This window comes from Mytilus californianus, unplaced genomic scaffold (genome assembly GCF_021869535.1).
Source record: "Mytilus californianus isolate M0D057914Y unplaced genomic scaffold, xbMytCali1.0.p SCAF_12, whole genome shotgun sequence".
In the NCBI taxonomy this organism is placed as follows: domain Eukaryota; kingdom Metazoa; phylum Mollusca; class Bivalvia; order Mytilida; family Mytilidae; genus Mytilus; species Mytilus californianus.
Window position 1 is genome coordinate 29928847 of NW_026262604.1, and position 24442 is coordinate 29953288.

Consider the following 24442-nt stretch of genomic DNA (forward strand, 5'->3'; position numbering starts at 1 on the left):
CTACTGTTGCCTGTTTTATATATATTTCTAACTCAGACCGTACGTCTTACGCATGAGGTAATAAAGAAACTATTGTTAATTAAACATATCGCTCATATTTAATTTTGTACAACTGTGTATAAAATTACCAACGTAAAATACGTCAATCGCAAATATCATGAATTTCAAAGTGATATCACAATTGCCAGGCCCAGAACCTTTAGCTAAATTGTTACATTTAATTGTTGATGTTTTAAAACCAATACATGGAATGAATAAGGTAGAAAAGTATGATAAAATACTCATCTCAAAGGCAATTTAAAATCGATAAAAAAAACGCTATCAATCAACGGATCAATTGAAAAACAGCTACCATATTCACCACTAGGTAGAAAGAGTCTTTTCATTTTGTTTATCTCTTTTTTAAAATTGCTATGGAAATTATCGTTTACAAAATGAAGTATCTTAGAAAAACTTAACTTTACTGGATATATATTAAAATTTGGAAAAAGGCTGTTCAGTGGCTTCATCATGTCAAACATAATAATCAAACTAGATATCTACCCCTTTATGATGAGTTTACTTGATATCAATTTATATAATAAAACAATTTGAATAATGAAAAACAATAAAATCAGAAAATTTTTAATTGATACTAGAATATCCCTATTTATACCATAAAAGTTACAATACGTCTTACCTGTTCACAAGACTCTTATTCGTCCAATGAGTTTCTACATCAGCAAAAATAACTTCTTATATAAGTTGAGCATGCGTAAAATTTTAGTTCTGAATTATATTTATATATATACGATACACTCAATGTTTCTTTTAAAGGACAATTTTCGGAAACTCATGTTTATCAACTATATTTGACAATGACATTGGATATAATGCGTTCATCTGATAGGTTTAAGTTCATGATATAATTGCGAAGTTGTGTTTCAGTACAACTTTTATTGTTTGAATACATTTAGGAGACAACACGGTCAAACATGATAATCATACTTGATAATAATTAATCAAATTGAGGCCTTCCCTTATAGCTATGTATGTAGGTCTGCGTGAACTAAAATGCAAAAACACCTACATCAAACATTACAAAAATCAATCACAAAACACTGCTTTTACCAAAAAGTACTTTTAAGTTAAATCTTGGGTAAACCATTACTTGCTATTCTACATTATGTTGTCGGCTTTTACCAAAATGTGTAGTTATTCAAATACATTAACTTTTAATTGTATATACAAAATTAATTCCGATTTTGAGTGATTTTGCTTTTTCTAACTTTTGCTTATTCTAGCGAGAAAGTCTGTTGTTTCCGAATTGTATAGATGCCATCTTCTTTCAAATTTGCCAAAGTTGCAAAATACATTTTTTCCATGCCGACATGGTTCATTTTCCCATTTAAAGTAACATTTTTCTGTTTAATGTCCATTGAATGATGCTCCTATTGTTAACGTTTAAACATTTGTGTGTGCGTACTTTTGATATAATGAAAATAAGTTTATGATACCTATATGGAGTCAATCTGATGATAATACTTTGCACCATGCATAATGATAATTGAAAATAATGTCACAAGGTAAAAGGGCAACATTTTTATTACAATTTGATAATTTACATATTAAAATATTTCTATGAAAATAAACAACAACAAAGAATGAACTTTCAGTCATTTTTCGTTAAATTATTTCAATACACAATAACTCCGGTTAATATTTTGCTTTGCATTACTTCTTCTTTTAAATAGTTACATATTGTCCTTAGCAACTTTTGGAGAAGCAAGAAGTAATTATACAGTAGTGCATTCAGATACCCTAAATCACTTGTGTCGTATAACACTTCATTTAATTAACAGTATATACATTTTTTGAATGACTTCCATATTACTAGATAGCAACTTATGTTTGACGAACATCAAGGCAAAACATATCCTAATCTTTTCGTACTACACCGTTGTTTGAAATAAATAAAAGTAAAAAAAAAAATAGATATTTTAAACGTAACAAACCGTCATCTTTAATATAAATATCGTCGTAAGTAACTTCTATCGTTTTTAAAATTGGTGCTTAAACTAGATAAAGTTACCATGGTTAGTGAATATGTACAATAACTCATTATTGAAATTCAAAATATTGGTAAACAATATGATATCAAATCTAAATACTATTTATCATATATCCATATAATAAGATATCATACATGTACAATTGTGAAGCAAAATAGTAGTATTCAAATATTTCATTGTCATAATACTGTCACAATGGTCTGATCATCTGTTTGCCAACTGTTATAATAGTAAAATATCTTTATGTCGATTACGTTTTTGTACAATTTACAAAGAAATTCATTTTATCTACTGTATTAAGGTGGCTTGGGTGTCATCCTCCATCTTTGATTTTGAAGTAGCAGATAACGTTGGTATAGATATTTGATGAAATGTGCAAATTTTGAGAATAGTATGTAATTTATATAAAAGACTTTTGATGTAAATATAGAAAATTGTATGTTTTATCATAATTACGGCTGTAATTTCTCAAAAACACCTTTGTGTTTGATTAGATTTTTTTCAACTTTGCCAAATAAGGGGAGATAACTCAGATAAAGTAAATTTTATAATAGAAAGTGTTGTGAATTTACCTATTTTGATATATAGCAAGAAAACAAGTTCGGTGACCCCATTTTTTCTTTTTCTTATCTGAAAGCATGTTATAAAAAGTAAAATCACAAAAATACTGAACTCCGAGGAAAATTCAATCGGAAAGTCCCTAATCACATGACAAAACACATCAAACGAATGGACAACAACTGTCATATTCCTGACTTGGTACAGGCATTTTCAAATGTAGAAAATGGTGGATTAAACCTGGTTTTATAGCGCAAACCTCTCACTTGTACGACAGTCTTATCAAATTCCGTTATATTTACAACGATGCGTGAACAAAACAGACATTATAAATAGAATAGTCAAAATATGGGTACAGCAGTCATCACTGTGTTACAATATCAAAACAAACAATTATTTACAAAAAAAACACAAAAGCATCTATCAAATTAAAAACCACATTCATTGCTTCGCGTGTCTGACGTCAGAAAATGTAAACGTCACATAAGAAAAAAGTTTGTCATTCAATGTTTATTCAAAACAATTTTATAATTTCACATGGGGAATGTTGGTATACAGGGTTAAAAAATCAAAAGTTATGTTAGAATTAATTTCAGAAATAGACCGAGATTTAAAATTGTCCAGAAGTTCTTTAGAATTTTTAAGAATCCACATATGGTAAATACCACTACGCGAGTAAAATAAATTTGTCGGTTGTCGTTCAAAGTATTTTCAAATTTATAATAGAACAATAGCATAATGACATTATAAGAGCTATCTTCTCACATTTTTTCTTGAAGTTCTATCAAGTAGTTTTCTTTTTATCACACAAAATTTGATTTTCCATGCATAATCTTTACAAAATCTGACAATTTTGCACAACCTGTAGCTTGAAAAAAAGTCCGGTGACCCATCCTTTTTATGATATTTTTGAAAAAAGCATGATAAAAACTTCATTTTGACAAATTATCAAAACGTTCTATCAGTTTTAATTAAGACACCCCAGCCACCTTAACTACCATATTGAACTATTCAATAGTGTTTGACTTATATAAATCAATCTTAGCTATCAAAGATAAAAATAATAATATCGGATTATTTATTTTTGACATTTCAGTCTGACAATAACATGGTTAAAGAAAGATTGTTGAAGGTTACCATATAGTTGTATATCTTTTTTGAAATATTTCATGTTGCAACATGAGTAATTAAGCTAAACAGTTATGTTATTAAATGAATTTAACTTCAGTTACTGCGATAGTTCTTTTTGAAAATGGTATAACTAGTCAATAATTTGTTTTATCTTGTTATCTATTACATCATTTTTTTATAATTAAATGAAATCGGTTTTCATTGTATGTATTAGATACAATTCCATTAACAAATATGTGTTTTATATTTGCACCAATGTTTTAAGTTAAAATACAAAATGAAAGAGAGAGCGGTCTTTCAGAAACATGACCTTATGTTTAAGAAAAACAGTATAAAGGAACGATAACATATTACTTTCAATGACATATTAACATGATATAAGGGTAGAATGTTCATTTGACTGATCAATATAAAAACACACAAAGGCTAGAGATAATAGTTGTTGTCTCTTTGACACATTCCCCATTTCCATTATCAATTTTAGAAAGAGTCTCTGTCGCTCACCTGCATCTTCAACAATGCGAACCTTTCATTAAAAATCATCATTTAAGGGCGAAAACCTCTAATAAGAATTAACTGACAATTTCAGTCATGTTGAAATATTTGTAGATCTTATCATATGATGATTTTTCATTTTAAAATTTCTCCTGATGGATTATAATTTTCAAGAAAATAAGCACAAAAAATGCAAACAAATTTTAAAATGATCATAAAAGGCCAATAACTCCCCAATAACTGATCGACTGAATACTTCGGCCATATGCTTCATTTATAGATCTTGTTTTGCTGATGACTTTTGCATTTTAAAGTTTATATCTATCTAGATAATTGGCAAAAATGGAAACATTGGGAAAATCGACATCAATAATTACCTCATTCAGGAGTTGACTGACAATATAGATGATTTGACTTGTTTGTAGATTTTGTAATTTTTGCTATTTAAAAATTCTGTTTATCTATAATGATTTTCGTGATGATAAGCAAACACGAAACAAAGTGTTAAAATTCGTCGTTTAATGACAATATTTTGATGCCAATGCACTTTAGGTAGATCTCATCATTTTGAACATTTTTGATCCGTCAGATTTTCTTTATCTTTATGAGTTATCAAGATGATGGACAAATGTTGCATTTAACTTCAAGTTTCTAATTTGGGCCATGTCGGTCATGTTTGTCGGCAGGCGGGGTGATCGGACAATTTTTGTTAACTAGTTACTCCATAGATCAGTGTGGCCAAGTTTGGTTAAATTTAGCCAAGCAGTTTCAAAGGAGATGATATTTTTAAAAATTAACAGACGAATGGCGACGACAAACGATGATAGACGACGGACGCCAAGTAATGACAAATGCTCATACTGACTCATCACATATTTCCAAAGAGGAAGCTGACACAAGTGAACCAGTAGCATGATATTTTTGAGAATAAATAAGTAAAATTTCTTTTTTTACAATAAAATGTATATTTATGCTAAAATCACTAATTTAAACCGAGACCTTAACTCAACCGTGTCTAACTAACATCTCAGTAAATTGAGTGAAATATTATGTCTTAGTCCAAATTTGTAATTGAATCATAAATAAATGATAAAATGACACAACACTAATAGTATTTGAGATATATGTTTAGTACTTGCATCGAACTCTTTTCCCATGTAACCTGTTTGTTGTTTTATGGACCGTTTATTACAAAGTATCAACGTTTAACAAAGACTCATCTCTGGTTATCTAAATGTAAGGAAAAACGTTTTCTGGGATAAACGATATTATTTTTCTCATAAATGAATTCAAATTTATCTAATGGTACTCCCAAACACTTTTACAGACCTCATTTATATGTCTTATATTATCCGCAATATTGGATTTGTTGTCGGTTGCTGTATATTTAGAGTACAAAATGTATACCCCATATATTTGATTCACCTTTATTTTCGCTGGTTTAAGTTGAGTTCTACGAGGTAATTTCTGATAAAATAAATACAATGAAGCATGCGCATAACATTGGAAAACATTATATAAATATTCAGTTTAATTATAACGATTCAAAATTAGTTATCTTCAAAGAGATACTGTTATGCAATTGCTAAGGTGCATATGATGTATGCTGATTTCATTGTGCCTTTGTATTGTAAATATTTTCTTGCACTTCTTACTTTATCTTTTTAGGATTTTACTGTTTGTATAGAGATAATTTTAATTGATTTATACAATATTTGATGTTGTCTTTTGCGCCATCAGCATTGAATAGCTGATTGATAATTTGTTTATGTGCTATTTTTCATAAAAAATCAAATAAAGACTAGACTACATTACAAAGGTTTAATAAAAGTCACCCAAAATAGACTCACTAATACAAAGTTCGCGTACACCCGTAGAAAATTAGTTCATAAATTTTAAATTCCAACAGCCTATAAAAACACATTATTGTCCGTTGCCTTGAACGGTGTCATATTTTATAAAGCGTTATTTTAAGTTCAACACTTATTTCAATGTTCAAACTTACAAGTCTTCAATTAATATTTCCAAAATATGTTCATTTCTAATAAAAACTGACAGTGAACCAAACTATTGTACTTTTGAATATACATTAATCATTTGTTGCCATGGTAACAGAATAATATCAACGTTTTTCCAGTTTTTAATTTGATTGGAATTTGGTACAATAAGGACAATGATACATAAGTAGACATTCTCAGATTTAAAATGAATTCCTCAGAGAACTTATTATAATATTTCGAATTGATAATAGTGATCAAGAGGCTCACAAGAGCCTCAATTGCTCACCTGGTAAAACTATGCCATTTTGATAATGATATAATCAATTTATAGCTTTAATTTCATTTTTATCATTGATTTTACTATGTTTAAACAACCAAATTGCATATTCGAATTATTAACATTATAAGATCACTTTAGTTTTAACGTATTTACAATAATGCAATGAATAACATGAGCGAAACAAGCAACTTTAACAACAATACTTTTGATTGAGTTAAGCCATTTCAATTGATATTTTATAGTGTGTCTTTCAATGTTGTGATGTTACACTATTGTTTCAGGTAAGGACGAAGGTTAGTACCTATTAAAAAGTTTAAACCCGCTGCATTTGTTTGCACCTATCCTAAGTCAGGAATCTGATGTTCAGTAGTTGTCGTTTGTTGATGTGGTTCATAAGTGTTTCTCGTTTCTCGTTTTTTTTATATAGATTAGACCGTTGGTTTTACACTAGTAATTTTATGGGCCCTTTATAGCTTGCTGTTCGGTGTGAGTCAAGGCTCCGTGTTGAAGACCGTACTTTGACGGTTTATAAACCTATAATGGTTTTTCTTTTACAAATTGAGACTTGGATGGAGAGTTGTCTCATCGGCACTCATACCACATCTTCTTATATCTATCTATTAACTTTTCAAAATAAAGTAGATATACAAACTAAAATACACAACAAAGAACAACAACATGGTCAAAATAGCCTGATTCGGTACAACGACACATTTTTGTGGTGTTATACTTTGTTTGACGTGCACACAAACCTCCCTTTATCCCTGTCGAGACCATATGGCTTTAACATCAGCTGTTGGTGGATATTGTCGTTAACTGATTAATGTAGTATACAGTGCGTAAGAGTCGATATTTTGACACTAAAAAAATGTTTATCCATTCAAACCAACATTAAATAATTCATTGTAGCTTAAAGGGACACTAGCTGTCAAATTCATGTTCACCAATTTGACTCAAATTCTCATATTTGATTTATAACATATTAAAACATATCTCCGAATTACAATAAAGCTAAAATAAACAGTTAACAATTCATGTACTCGATAATATATATGAGAATTTCGTGTGTATTGTAGTCTGAACGCCATTTAATTAACTATCGAGATGACCTCCGAAAACTGCCGATGGTCACACAACCCGATATAAACATAAACATAAATTTAAATAGATAGCGACTTCGTGCAATTGGATTTTTCTAAGTCTATTTGATTTTTTGGTGGATCGAATCAGTCAACGAAATGGTTCACCTTTGTTTCACTTTCAATGATGGAAGTTTTTAACGACCTTGCACGGTCGGTAACTTTCAGTGGTTACATTCTTTTCCTTTTAATTGCTGAACACGTCTAATGCTAATGGGTTAAATTGATGGTCACATGAATACGGATTCAATGAGAGCGAATTATTCATTTGCAAATGAATAATTCATCAGCGATGTTTCTTTACTAATTTTGACAAAATTTAACCAAACTGGCTGCTATAAGCGAATCATTCTTTCATTATTTCACTGTTATTAATATTTTAATCAAACAAAATAATATTTTATTTTTTACACACCTCGTAGCCAATACCCCTTTAATAACGCATTGTATATATCGTCAGTGTTAGTTTAGAAGGAAGTTTTGAAATTTTGTAATATAATTACAATGCTTTCGATAATAAAGTACTAAACTGGAAGCCTATGCCGGATCAAGATAATATTTAGTGTTGTTTTGGAGATTTCATTAAATGCAGGAGAATATTTTATTCATAATGATCAAATTAAAGAAATCGAAAAGCATCTTTGCAATACAAAAAAAAAAGCATAACTTTTTATTTGATAACGATTTCACCACTTCTATAACATTTTTTTTCTATAACGTTTTTTATTCTATATGAAATTATATAGTTATTGTACAAGTGCGTGAATCAAATAATCCTTCATGAACAAATTACCTTAACCTTTAGATTCTGAATATAGATTTGCGTTTCTGTTTGTACATGGTATTGTTTTTGTTTTGTTTAAATTTTGGGGGAAAAGGAAACGAATATTTTCTTATATATTACATAGAAATTGGAATAATTAAAATATCATCTATTAAGGACCTTGCTAAACAAAATGTTACTGATGTTTTTATATACGTTTCAACGTGTCAAAATTGTGTTGATTTTTCATTATTTCATGTAGGATTTTAGAAATAAGATATTATTATCTAAGTTATACATCATTAAAATAAAATGTTTTTTTTTAAATAATTTAATAGCGTATCTATGATTGGATGCTTTCTCTGTTTTTTTTATTATTTGTAACAACCTTCGTACATATGTAAGACGTGCTTTTTGCTCTAATTTGTGTTGATCACATATGAAGTAGGTGTTTACATGTATTTCTCATAATTTTGAAAGACACAGTCAGTAATGTATATGGACAATAAAAGTTGATAAATAACTTACTTTAAACAATAAAGCCATGAATCTGTGTTGTATCGAAAAATATATTCTTGGTTTGACTTATTATTGACGGAAATTGTAGTAGTACTGTCCTAAGGAATTTATAAATCAAATCCATATAATGAGGCATGCGCATATCATTGTGAAACAATATATGAATATTCAGTTTAATTCCATGGATTCAAAATTAGTTATCTTCAGAAAGAGACTGTTATGCCGTTGCTAAGGTTCACATGATGTATGCGAACTTCATTGTGCCGTTGTAATGTAAATATTTTCCTTGCACTTCTTACGTCATCTCTACAGGATTTTACTGTTTGTTTAATGATAATTTTAATTGATTTCTACAATGTTTGATGTTGTCTTTTGCGCCTTCAGCATTCAATTACTCATTGTTAATTTATTTATTAGCTATTTTTCATCAGCCTTCCAATAAAGACCAGACTACATTGCAAAGGTTTAATAATTGTCTTCCAAAATAGTCTCACTAATACAAAGTTTACGTACATCCGTAGAAAACAAGTTCATAAATTTTAAATTGCAACAGTATATAGAAATACATTATTGATCTTTTCTTTGAAGGGTGAAATTTTTTCATATTCATTATTTTAAATTCAACACTCATTTCAATGTTGAACCTTTTACTGATTTAAAGAAGATTACAGTCGAAAAAAACCCATTTAAATAAGTCTCCAATTAGCATTTAAAAAATATGTTCATTTAATATAAAAACCGACAACCTACTAAAATATTATACTTTTGAATATATTCTAATCATTTGTTGCAAGGGTAACATAATAATATATACATTTTTCCAGTTTTTAATTTGATTGGAATTTTGTACAATACGGATAATGATACAAACAAAACTACAAACATGGGCATACTCAGATTTTACATGAATTATTCAAAAGTACTTTTAAATGACATTTCTAATTGATTATAGTCAACAAGAGGCTCACAAGAGTCTCAATCGCTCACCTAGTAAACATATGCCATTTTGATTTTGATTTTACTTGTATTGCTTTCAGTTGTTAGCTTGTTTGTAAATCTTTGTAGGTCCACTTTGTATATCTTGTATTGACGATCAGTTTTACTGTTTAAATTCTATACCTTTCTATTAGATCTTCAAAACAATTGGCAAAATTATAAAATAAAAAAAAAACGTCATATAAGGGAAATAAATCCTATAAGGAGTCTGACAACTTGGCCACTTTGGCTTATTTGTAGGTCATAGTTTGCTGATATTATTTTCGTTTCTAAGGTTAATTCAATCCATTATAGTTTTAGATAAAAATGAAAAAAAACGGGTAAAATCAATCAGGAAGAAATAGCCCTTGTAAGGAGTCGTATGATAATTGTGATTAATGTGCTCATGTTGACTTAATTGTAGATCTTGTTGTGCTGACCTTTTTTGATGTATACTGTCCCCCTTATCTATAATAGTTTCTCGTAAACACGTATAAATGGGTTAAACTCATCTTTCAATATATCATCCAAACGAGAACCAAAAGATATCAAAGGAACATTTAAACTCAAAACTTGAAAATAAACTGACAACGACATGGCAAAAAAAAAAGAAGAAAAAGACCATAAAAAACAACAGTATCCGACACACAACATAGAAAACTAACGACAGAGCAACATAAGACATCAAATGAAGACCAGACTATATTACAAAAGTTTAATAATAGTTATCCAAAAAAGACTCACTAGTACATCTCACCTACGCCCGTGGAAAATTATTTCATAAATTTTGAATTGCAACAGCCTTTAATAATACATTATTTCCCTTCACCTTGAACGGTATAAAAGAGAGGCGAAAGATACTATATTGACATTTAAACTTGTAAGTAGAAAATAAACTGACAACGACATGGCTATAAGAAAACAGAAAAACAACAGTTCACAAAAAACACATAGCTATCGACCGAGCAACACAAACATAAATAGCATTGTCAGTTCGCTTTTACTTATGAGTATGATTAACCCTTTAGTACCTTTCGCCTCTCTTGTACATACCAATGATAAAAGAAATCAAAACTAGTGGACAGTTCAACAAACTACTTCAAAAAGCAATGTCCGAATCCTCGTAAAATACCCTAGACCAACAAAAAGGGACTTCAACAAACCAAATATGGTTCAGGAAGCCTTGAAGTGTGCAAGTACACATTTCGGTTGAGTTAAACCAGTATTACATGTGCACAATCCTCACAATTTGCATATCTATGTCCTGAAGGAAAAACTCACAAAAACGTCCAGCTATCAACAGAATTACGAATAACTTCAACAAGGAAATTAAAAGACGGTCAATAATTCGGAAACCAGGGTTTTCTCGTTTGAATTATTTTACATTGTCATTTCGGGGCCTTTTATAGCTGACTGTGCGGTATGGGTTTTGCTCATTGTTGAAGGCCGTACGGTGACCTATAGTTGTTAATTTCTGTGTCATTTGGTCTCTTGTGGAGAATTGTCTCATTGGCAATCATACCACATCTTCTTTTTTATATTAAAATGTGCTCGGCTCACCCCTACGAGATCACCCTAGTTTTGCTTTTTTCTGTAACGTTTTGGCGGGATGTCACATCCAAAATAAAACGAAATATTTTTACGGAAAAGAGTATACTGCCTCTCAAGATTTTGTGAGGTAGACGAAATTGACCCTTAAACATTAGTATTGAATTTTGATGTCCACAAATAGACAGATCGGACATATTTTGACTTCATTTACTGACTACTTTTGTTTGGAATCAATTGTAATCATAGATTTATAATGAGACTGAAAAATGTTTTTTGTTATAAGATAAGCAATAATTTTACCTGGCATAGCCGTGCGTAAAATATATTTCGGCATTTCTCTTCGAAAAATTACTTGTTTAATGATATAAAACATCTGAATTTTAAACCGTCACTTTTATCTCTGGAATAGGCTATTAAAAAATAATTTATCTACTTTATGTTTGGAAAATTTGGTAAAAAAATAGGAAGTGGCAATTATTACCTTTCCTACCTTTAGTTTCATTGATAAAAGATAATATGGACTCGTCCAGTGTCCAGTTTGAGGTCATTTAAGTTGCTGTACACATTCAGGCACGTTCTGATTGAATCCATAAACATGCATAAAAACATAAACAGTCATAAGGTAAACTAATAAATACTTAATCCAATCAAATTGCGTGAGATTCCATAAGAATGGCCGTTTCATATCATAATAAGTAATAGGGGTAAATGACAGATATTTTTAGTAATTTTTTTGTTTCGCAATAACGAATGATAATTTGTCAACCAAACGTTTTGCTATAACTTCAAATATATGTCGCTTTGTATTTGCATAGTTTTCAGATCTTTCATTTGTGTATTTAAGGCAATAGAAAGTTTGGGCTTCAAAAATCTTCATAATAATTCACTTTATACAGAAAATTCTCACTTTCAAAACATTTATTGTTTCACAAATAAAACATGACAAACAAGCAAAACCATTTCTTAAAACATTGCAAAAAAATATTCGGATTGGTACAGTGGTAATTTCATAATGTTGGTTCAAATAAAATGTGTTATAGCAAACATCGAATTCCCCCACAAAATGTTATCACACACTACACATATCAAAATTTATGTAGACAAATTACAGTGTCTATGCTGGGATTCGAACTCAAGACCTTCCGCATATAGACCCACGATTCGTACCCCTTCACCAGGACAACTGGATATAAACTCTCTGTAAATTCAACATATTTTAACATTGTGTGCGGGGCTCATAAAGAGTATATACTATATAGTAATATATAAAGTATTTAATAATGATTGTGTGGCGTTCTTAACTAGATGTTACAAAACGTAACTGTTTTTATCTATTCTAGAACAGCTGGGATGTAAAATAGTTATCCCATTCGGACTCATGAGATATCGTTTACTTATTCAACTATCAATTATATTTTTTAAATGTTTACCTGCATTATATGTTTATACATGTGAATACTTTTATGCAGTCGAAATAAAAAGGTACATGTTACCGGATATCAAATTAAAACAAATCTTAAACTGAATTTATCAATTACATATTAAAGATTAAAGCCTAAATTGCATATAATTGTAACTTGTATAAACGACATTGGGTTTTCCATACGTAACCAATTTTCAGAAAGAAATGTTTTGTGTGCTATATTTTCAAAATGACCGTGAAGACATTGTTGCTTTTAATAAATTGGAAATCGAATTACAAAATTATGTAATTTAAACTTTAAAATTCATTATTGAAATTCAATTATGTAGCTATGATAGAGGGCTGTTATTATATCTGTGTTTTTCTCACTGAATGCGCAAATTAAAAAGAACTTTATGATAAATTATTTATGACATGTCGACCTTCGGATGTTAAAATGATATCATTCTGTTAAATATCAGTATTTTTATAATTAAATTTTTCAAATCATTTGCATTCACTATTGGCTAGGTAAAATATGTGAATTGCAATTTGTAAGACATTACAGATGAAGCACAACTGACAAGGTCTAGCTAGTGTAGTGCTGAAATATCAATATTTGTGATTCTATACAATAGTTGCATTGAGTAGATTTTCAAAACTCCCCATGTTGTGTAACTTCGACATAGAAATTTAGGAAGTTGTTTCAAAAATAATAATCCATCAAGATACCCCTCTTTTGTTAATTCTTTTTTTTTTAATGAATTATTGGGATTTGAATGATATTAACAAAGTAAGCGTTTACACAAGGAAAATATCGGATTAAACTTGATCAGAATTTCTGTTATCAAAAACATCTTACCTTTAATGTAAGACTCTGAGCTGTATTCCGAGTATCTTTACACAACCAAATACTTAGCCAATCAAACCTATAAGAAGGCATGCGCAAAGCCCGAGTTTGAATTGATGCTTTATATATACAATAAAACAAATGATTCTTTTAAAGGACGGTTTTCGGAAAATTATGTTTATAAGCAATATCTGACAATCATCATGACCTTGGATTGAATTTCAAGTATCAGAGAATTTATAGCTTATATTGAATTTATCTTTAAATTATGCATATCTACTTGACATCCATTTAGAAATTTTCAATGAAAATGTAATTCATATAAGCTGAACAGTTTTATAACAAAAACAAATTCTTTTAAATTATATAAATATGATGTTTATTCATTTCGTATCGAGACCTCGGTAGCTAAGTAGCCTAAGTAGTTTCGCGTACACACCTTATTCTTCAGTAAAGCACCAATTTTATGACGCTGATTTGTCCCACCGTAACAAAGCAAAACTAACAACTTCGAGCTACATATCCGTAGCTTGTTAAACTTATATCTGTGATTTTTATATTTCTCTATTATCTATATTTTCTTTTTTTATAAAGTTAAGTATATATTGCACAACGATAGTGATTGTACCGGCCGTCATAATGTTTTCTTCATAAACCTGTAGTTTCCGTTAACGGATAAAAGACCAGGCAGGACAAAATATTTAGTACAACATAGAGTGTTATATGAATAAAATGTGATGAGGGGCCAGTTCCACAAAGCTGTCTTAGGACTTAGGCATGTCTTACAGTATGATGGTCTTACGACATATCTAAGTTCTAAGTGGGTTTCACAAAGTGGTCCAAAATAAGGACATCCCTTAACATTGGTCACAAAGTTAGGACTATACAACAGGTGTCTAATGATGGTCTTAGGAAAGTCATAAGTTTAATTATATAAATTACACTTATTTCTAATATTAATTTTGCACATTATCTAATCATTATCTAATTATCTATTCTCCTTTTCCTGCTCATAACTAAATCTTTACAGGTTGACAGATTATCGTGATTTGTCAACAATGAACATTCGATGTATTGATATCAAGAATGCACGATTTTATCCTTTAACCTTATTTTTTTTAACCGATACAGTGACAAATTGAATTTAACTCACTTGTACAAAACAAAAACTCATCATTTTATTCTTTTGTTTCTCAATTTTTTATTTAATATTTATATTGGTGTATTATTAATAGATTATTTATATAAATAACACTTTTTAATATTAATGTTGCAAATTATCTAATTATATTAATTAATACGTTTAGTAATTTATGGGAAATATACTACATTTACGTGAATTATTCCATAATCCATGTTAATGTTTGGTAGAGGAGAGCCTATGTTTTGTAACAGTATTACTTTCCTTTAAATTGGACTGTTGTTAAATTAACATTTGAGTATTACAGTTGATATAAATTATTGATAAAAATAATTGTTTTACATGTCAAAATATGTAGTGACTTTATTGTGGTATAATTCATTGAATATATTCACAGATTTTTGCTAAATTTGCAACTTATTATTTACTTAAATAGTGTTTCTTTTCGTCTGGTTTTTGTTAAATAAGTTTTGATATATTAATATTTGTAGTTGGCATTAACCTTATAACCACTTGGTCTTCAAAGACCTCTCTGTCTGTTTCTATATAGAGAGAGGTAAAGATATTTTTAGCTTTTTATGAAGAGCTTTCTGATCTTGCACAGACCTCACCATTTACAAGAAAGGTGACCTTGTTTTGCATTTTAATGCATCTAGACAAAATGCCACTCTTATGTCTTTCATTTTGATGCGTCCAGACTAAAGTTAGAATGACAAATTGAATTTTATTACTTTTATGGGAATTTTAACTGCTTTACATTTGAATACTTTTATCTTTATCAAATTGTTGATATTTGTCAAATAATAATTCACTAATAAACTATGAAAACTTGCTAGTGTTAACTTTTGCAAAGCAAAATATGAAGGATCAGAGACTCTGGTTTTAGATTTGAACTCTTTATGCAGACAGGGGGGGGGGGGGGGGGGGGGTAAACAGTTGGATAAAATATGTCGACAATGACACAGAAAATACAAAACGCCAAACCCCTCCTGTCACAATTTAAAAATTAAAATTTAAAGAACTAGCGACAGGTTTAGGATATCTTTGCTAAGATCACCCTAAGACAGCTTCGAGGCGAGGTCTGAGATATGTCTAAGGATTGTCATGAGAGGATCATAAGACCTGTCCTATGATATATCTTATGATATATCACCCCCATTTTTTGGTGGGGTTCGTGTTGCTAAGTCTTTAGTTTTCTATGTTGTGTCATCTGTACTATTATTTGTTTGTTTGTCTTTTTATTTTTGGCCATGACGTTGTCAGTTTGTTTTCGATCTATGAGTTTGACTGTCCCTCTAGTATCTTTCGTCCCTCTTTTATGACAGGTCTTAGGATATCTTCGTAAAACCGGCCCCAGTATTGCTATTATTAAAATTAAATTACATCTTACCCTTTTTACAAGACTCTAATGTGTATTCCGAGTATCTTTACACTACCAAATACTTAGCCAACCAAACTTATAAGAAGGCATGCGCAAATCCAGAGTTTGAATTGATGCTTTATATATACAATGAAATCATTGATTGTTTTAAAGGACAGTTTTCGGAAAATGATGTTTATAAGCGCTATGTGACAATCATCATGACCTTGGATTTAATTTCAAGTATCAGAGAATATATAGCTTGTATTGAATTTATCTTTAAATAATGCATATCTTCTTGGCATCCATTAGGAAATTTTCAATGAGAATATTAACCATATTAGCTGAACAGTTTTATAACAAAAAGATATCTTTTAAATTATATAAATTTGATGTTTATTCATTTCGTATCGAGACCTCGGTGGCTAAGATGCCGAAGTAGTTTAGCGTACACACCGGTTCTGCGGTAAAGCGCACATGTTATGAAGCTGACTTGTCCCACCGTAACAAAGCAAGACTTACAACTTCGAGCTACATATCCGTAGCTTGTTAAACTTATATCTGTGATTTTTATATTTCTCTATTATCTATATTTTTTATTTTTATAAAGTTAAGTATATATTGCACAACGATAGTGATTGTACCGGCCGTCATAATGTTTTCTTCATAAACCTGTAGTTTCCGTTTACGGATAAAAGACCAAGCAGGACAAAATACTTAGTACAACATAGAGTGTGATATGATTAAAATGTGATGAGGGGCCAGTTTCACAAAGCTGTCTTAGGACTAAGTATAAAAAAGAAGATGTGGTATGATTGCCAATGAGACAACTCTCCACAAGAGACCAAATGACACAGAAATTAACTACTATAGGTCACCGTTCGGCCTTCAACAATAAGCAAAGCCCATACCGCACAGTCAGCTATAAACGGCCCCGAAATGACAATGTAAAACAATTCAAATTCAAACGAGAAAACTAACGGCCTAAATAATGTACAGAAAATGAACGAAAAACAAATATGTAACACATAAACCAACGACAACCACTGAATTACAGGCTACTGACTTGGGACAGGCACATACAAACATAATGTGGCGGGGTTAAACATGTTAGCGGGATCCCATCCCTCCCCCTAACCTGGGACAGTGGTGTAACAGTACATCATAAGACTATAAAAATAAGTTGAAAGAGGCTTAACTCTACAGAATGATAAAAATACAAATACTAAAATTAAAAGTGGACGTGGCCGGGTACTTGTACATCCAACAACAAAAAGACACTAAGTACAGATCTGAGAGTACTCGCAGTTACTAACAGCTTTTCAAAGCCACTAACAACTAATAAAAAAAAATCATGCACCTAAGACTAAATTATCAATCCGTACACATCCAACATCCAATGGATTTAGTGTAATAACGTAATAAACAGTCAGAGAAAAACATGACCTTGTGCAATGCCAAGATACAGGTATCGACAGATCCACGAATGTGTATATGTATATAACAATAATATTAAGTTTGCATTTAATTTACTGATAACAAAATCAATATTAGTACATATAAAACAATATTTAATGATCTAATTACAGTGTTGAATTGGTAACCTTTTAGAATAAGTTTATTTAAAGGATCGATTAGTTTACCAGGATCGTTTCTAAATTTCCGGGCACGCTAATAAATATTGCCGTAAAAATGAGGATGTGCAATCCCGTTTGAAATAAGTGGTAACAGGTACAACCAAACTTCAAAACCAAATCTTTATATGTGTGGAAGAATTTAGTTAAGGTTTTAAGTAATTTGTGGTAACGAAATCCCTGGCTTAATAATTTACCAGTAATACATAGATTACGTTCGTTAAAATCAAAAACGTCACAACAGACACGGGCACAGCGAACGAGTTGTGAAATATAAACACCGTAAGATGGTGCCTAAGGAACATCACCATCCAAAAAGGGAAAATTAACAATAGGGAACGAAAAATCGTCCCTTTTGTCGTAAATTTTAGTGTGGAGTTTCCCGTGTAAAACAGAAATATCTAAATCTAGGAAAGGACAGTTGTTATCTTTTAAATTTGATTTATTTAAAGTAAGCTCCTTTGGGTAAATTTCGGCAGTATCTTGAGAAAATTCTTGATTATTTAACGAAAAAATATCATCAAGATAACGGTATGTGTTGTTGAATTTATCAATTAAATGCAGTTTAGACGGGTCTTTACTGAGTTTGGTCATAAACTGTGATTCATAACAGTACAAAAACAAGTCTGCTATTAAAAGGGCGTAATTAGTGCCCATAGGAATATCTACAACCTGTCAATAAACTTTGCTGCCGAAACATACATAAATATTATCAAGGAGAAAATTAACAGCTTCAATCATTTCATCACACCTCCAGTAATTATATCTAGCATATTTACCTTTCTTATTAGAGAACGACCATTTAATTAAATAGTCAAATTTTTGTTTGATAAGATTGTGTGGAAATGTAGTGTTAAGAGTAGAAAAGTCAAAACTGTCAACAAAATCAAAAGGACCATCAAAAGAACGTAATTTATCTAAAACATCCAAAGAATGTTTTACACTCCAAAAATAGTTAATTCCACTATTTTAATATATTTTATTACAATAGTTTATGATAAGCTCTTTGATAGTAGTTAAGAAACTTGTTAAAAGCACTGAAAGACTAGTTGTAGAACACTTACTTGAGGCCGAGATGAAACGATATTTTACTGGTTTTTTGTGTAGTTTTGGTAACCAATACATAGTAGGGACCTTCAAATGTTCAGAAGAAGCCTTAAACTGTGATGTGTTTATGATATGTTTGTTATCTATATGACTCTCTGTGGGGCGCTTGGACTTGAATGTAGATGAATTTAAAATTTCATTCTTAAGAACGTCCATGAAGTATTTACGGCATACCACCACCCCATTGTTGGCTGCTTTGTCGGCCGGTACAAACACAAACCGCTTTGAAAGTTCTTGAAGTTTATTTCTTATTCTGGAAATAGGTGTATTATGTACTCTATTATTTTCAAAATGTGATATTCTATTATCTACCACATTCATACATTTATTTAAATAAGAATCAAGAGATTATTTATCAGATTTTTCCCCATATCCAGAAATCAACGCCACTTTGCTTATTAGAATATTATACTAAAGAAATCGGATACGGGTCACGTAAATTATATTGAAATGATAGGGAAATTTGAAAAAAAATGTCTGTTTCAACTTTAATTTAAGTGAAAGACAGGTTGCCGGGACAGAAAATAAATATACACAACAATATACACCATTTAAACGAAACATAATGACTGTCGTTGCAAAAATCAAGGTTCCTGAGCTATTTTAAAAATCGAAGCGAGAGGCTTTTAACATTGCAGTATAAAATACAGGCTTAAATGGCTGAAACGTCAAATTTGCAAACTTCGTGTTGAAAATTGGCTTACAAGGTCATTACAAAAACAGGTTGCAGGGATAAAACTTGAAACTTGAATGTCCAAAGAATAAGCAAGTCCAAACCTTGTATGTGTAGTCGTTGAACTCTAGGTTCCCACGTAAAGTTAAAATGCCCCTATTTCAAGAAGAATAAACTCACGAAAAAAAAGAAAAATTCACTAAATTCGCGTTCATTGTTTTGATTTTCACCGCCTGACAACTTTACGGAAATATCAGAGTGATTATAAACAAGGACTTTGTGACGGGAAACTTATAATATCTGTGTTTTAAAGATTTTAATGATATCAAGCCAGTCCAGTTCAATCTATTATCACGTGGTACAATTCTCATTTACATATGATGAATATTAATTAGCAAAAGTACTACTAATTTCTGGCTATGAGTTTACACCAATTTTTACAAAACGAGGAAAGAGCATCTTTGGTGACCTGACGGTACTGTTTCCAATCTATTTAAGATGGAGGACGATATTTTGGTCCTTTTTTCAAAAAGTTTTTAGCCTCTCTGTCCTGGACGATATTGAGGTCCCCCGTAATAACATGGCCATAGGGAACATATGTAAACTTCGACGATTCACAGTTTCAAGTTAAAGGAGTATTATGTTCTACATTGACGTCTGATGTTACCGGCGTATAATTAAAAATTAAATACTGCTGTGTTTTTTGTATGTGTATGAAATAATAGTTAGTTCTGTGTTATCAAAATAGGGAGGTATGAAGTTTTGAACGGTAGAGTCATCAAATATACTAGATACATTGATAAAATCAATACCTTTGCTAATATATTTAATTTTTAGAAAATGACGTTTATGATCTTCAGGCTTGTCGATACGCGGGAACAGCCTATGGTGGCAAAAAGCTGTAATTATAGGCGAATATTCATACAGCGGGCTGAAGAAAGAGATGGTGTCACACTCCTTGAAAATATCATGTAATTTACTAATTGGTATTTGACCTAGTTTACATAATAATTGATGCCTGCCATTGTTTTTAAATATACAGAGGAGATTACCAAGTGTATAATTTATACGATGTTTAAATCGTTGATTTCGATTGATATGTTTGCCATGAGACCTATCTTATGATGGTTTTACGACATATCTAAGTCCTAAGTGGGTTTCACAAAGTGGTCCTAAATAAGCACATCTCTTAACATTGGTCATAAAGTAAGGACTACACGAGAGGTGTCTTATGATGGTCTTAGGATAGTCATAAGTTTATTTATATAAATTATACCCATTTATAATATTAATTTTGCAAATTATCTAATCATTATCTATTTACCTATTCTCCTTTTCCTGCTCATAACTAAATCTTTATAGGTTGACGGATTATCGTGATTTGTCAACAATGAACATTCGATGTATTGACATCAAGAATGCATGATTTTATCCTTTAACCTTATTTTGTAACCGACACAGTGACAAATTGAATTCAACTCACTTGTACAAAACAAAATGTCATCATTTTATTTTTTTTTCTCAATTTGTATTTAAAGTTTCATATGTATATTGGTGCATTATCAATAGATTATTTATATAAATAACACTTTTTAATATTAATTGTGCAATTCCATAAATCCATGTTAATACTAAAAAATGAAAGTTTAAAGAACCTGCGACTGGTTTAGGATATCTTTGCTAAGATCATCCTAAGACAGCTTCGGTGCGAGGTCTAAGATATCTCCTAAGATAGTCATAAGAGGATCATAAGACCTGTCCTAAGATATATCTTATGACAGGTCTTAGAATAGCTTCGTGAAACCGGCCCCAGTATTCCTATTATCAAAACTAAATTACATCTTATCCTTTTTACAAGACTCTAATGTGAATTCCGAGTATCTTTACACTACCAAATACTTAGCCAACCAAACTTATAAGAAGGTTTTCGCAAAACCTGAGTTTGAATTGATGCTTTATATATACAATAAAATCATTGATTGTTTTAAAGGACAGTTTTTGGAAAATTATGTTTATAAGCGCTATGTGACAATCATGGGGGGGGGGGGGGGGGTTCCCCTCAATCATCATGACCTTGAATTTAATTTCAAGTATCAGAGAATATATAGCGTATATTGAGTTTATCTTTAAATTATGCATATCTTCTTGGCATCGATTAAGAAATTGTCAATGTTTATCATATTAGCTGAACAATTTTATAACAAAAAGATATCTTTTAAATTATACAAATATCATTTTTATTCCTTTCGTATCGAGACCTCGGTGGCTAAGATGCCAAAGTAGTTCAGCGTACAGAACGGTTTTCAGGTAAAGCGCACATGTTAAGACGCTGATTTGTCCCACCGTAACAAAGCAAAACTAACGACTTCGAGTTACCCGTAGCTTGTTAAACACATATCTGAGATATTCATTTTTCTCTATTATCTATATTTTTAATTTTTATAAAGTTAAGTACATATTGCACAACGATTGTATCGGCAGTCATAATGTTTTCTTCATAAACCTGTAATTTCCGTTAACGGATAAAAGTCAAAGCAGAACAAAATATTTAGAACGTGTGTGATATGAGTTAAATTTGATTATAAGGTTACCGTAAATAATTTTGTTTATAACAATGGTCATTTATTTCAAATCATATCAGTCTGGAAAACTAATCAAAGTTGAAAACTGCAGAGATTTGCTAAGCATGTTATCTCTGTGGAATGGTCTATTCTAAACAAACACCGATTTTAAAAATAAAATCTAAATTCCAACAGAATGATATCGGTGTCAACATTTAATTTTGATACAACTTCTATCTTCAGATACATGTATTATGTTTCATAAATGGCGAACTCATCGAAATGTAACCTCCGTGGAATGCAATCTTCATTGACGTTTTGGTGAAGAGTGCTTTCTTTAACGTCCGCACTTCTATCGAGTATGGTATGCCAAAAAACATTTTTGATTATTATTACTGATGGCGAATATATAAAACGTAAAATCACAAAAATACCGAACTGCGAGGAAAATTCAAAACGGAAAGTCCCTAATCAAATGACAAAATCAAAAGCTCAAACACATCAAACGAATGGATAACAACTGCCATATTACAGATCAATTACACACATTGTACAAGAATTGCTTTTTTCTCAGATTTAGAAAGAAAAGAAAACGAACCGGATGTGTTTATATCAATATTAATGCAAGTAAATAATCTTAACCCGTCAATATTCAAGATATGAAACTTTTATTATTAATATAAATTTGATAAAAATTTAATACGATTTAACAATTATGCAAGTAGTCATAAAAACTGCTCTGCCTGAGCTTTTAAATACTTTCCTTCTTTAAAATTAAATTACGGCGACGGCTGAGAGGGCATGGTATATATTGTCTGTTACATTTATTAACAACACCTTGTACAAATATTCTTTTTTTTATCGAAAATAAAAAAAGTTAAATAGATCAAACAACACTATCCGTCACAATAATATACGAGGGTCGGGAGGTTTGGCTAGCCACAAAATTATGTTCAACCTACCATTGTTTCTTAAAATGTCCTGTACCAAGTCAGGAAAATGGCTATTGTTATCTTAAAGTTCGTTTCTGTGTGTGTTGCATTTTAGTGTTTATGTTATGTCTTTGTTCTCCTCTTATATTTGATGTGTTTTCCTCAGTTTTAGTTTGTAACCCGGATTTGTTTTTTTTCAATCGATTTATGAATTTCGAACAGCGGTATACTACTGTTGTCTTTATTTAAGGGAGGGGGTCTACATTTCTGTATTCTGCAATTCTTTTGGACATTTTTTTTCTATTCAGGAAGAAATATGCTTATTCTGTAAAATTCTCGTGTTCAGATCCTGCATATGAAAATGTCCTGCTGTATCATAATTTTGACATTATAGATCTTTTGTCTGTATCAACGACATATTTGTGACGACACTACCCCGTAAATCACACCCCTTGAATATGTCACTGTACAGCACAAATGAAACCATTTAACAATTTTAATTAATATCTGATTAAAACCAAAAAGGATAATAAGCAGTTATTAGAGAATATGATATCATGTTTATTTGATCATATTTGGTTTGTGATATGAGGCACTAAAACTGAGAAGCTGAACATTCAGTTTTATAACAGACAGTACCGATAGTTAACCGACATTAAGAAATATTTGAAATCTGATAGAACAAAAATTCGATCACCTGAACTTGATTTTATCCTTGATAGCCCAACTGTCCAACAAAATATAAAAACATTGCCCATCAATCAATTATTTAAGAGAATATTAAAATATAATTAACATTTATTGGTATTGAAAAAAAACATGTTATGTCCCCTTAAAAATCAAAGACAATGTCATCCGTCCTCGAGTATCAGTCACCAATAAATTGTTGTTTTAAATTGTAATGAATTATGGATCTTACAAATATGAAACTGAAGACGGAGGAATCATACCGGCGAAAGAGACGTTTTGATTCTGCAATTCCTTTCAATTCCCTTCAATTGTCCATTTATAAATTTTGAAATTATAAAGAAACTAAGGTTTCAACTCCATCGGCCAAAGTTGACCTTCGACTGATTTGGCTATCTTTTTATGTCCTTTTGGTCATATAGCTCTTCAACTGTTTCTGTTCTTTTACATCCTTGTCTTTCAAATATTCGGCTCTGAGCGTAAATGATAAAGATAAATCAAGAAAAGCGCTTCATTTTTTTCCCTATTACAGAGCTTTTTGTTGCCAATGGTTATCTTGATCTGACCTCTGCCACATACTGTTTTATCAGTGTTGTAATTTGTAATCATTGCTGACAAAATGCAGGGGAAGAT

General features: G+C 30.6%; 1 protein-coding gene across 6 annotated transcripts in view; it reads right to left on the reverse strand.

The window, feature by feature from the left end:
- Positions 1 to 24442, reverse strand: part of LOC127721666 (uncharacterized) — a 78189-nt gene that overhangs the window by 13643 nt on the left and 40104 nt on the right. The window contains exons 1-2 of one of the 6 annotated variants that reach the window (XM_052228459.1): positions 16246 to 16301; positions 13727 to 13793 (exon numbers count right to left, since the gene is read on the reverse strand). The exons of 3 other annotated variants lie outside the window; for them this stretch is intronic. The gene's annotated coding sequence lies outside the window, so the exon portion shown is untranslated. Of the gene's footprint in view, positions 1 to 679; positions 1336 to 13726; positions 13794 to 16245; positions 16302 to 24442 lie in introns of those variants that run through there. 2 more of the 6 variants (XM_052228461.1, XM_052228458.1) reach the window with 2 other exon arrangements.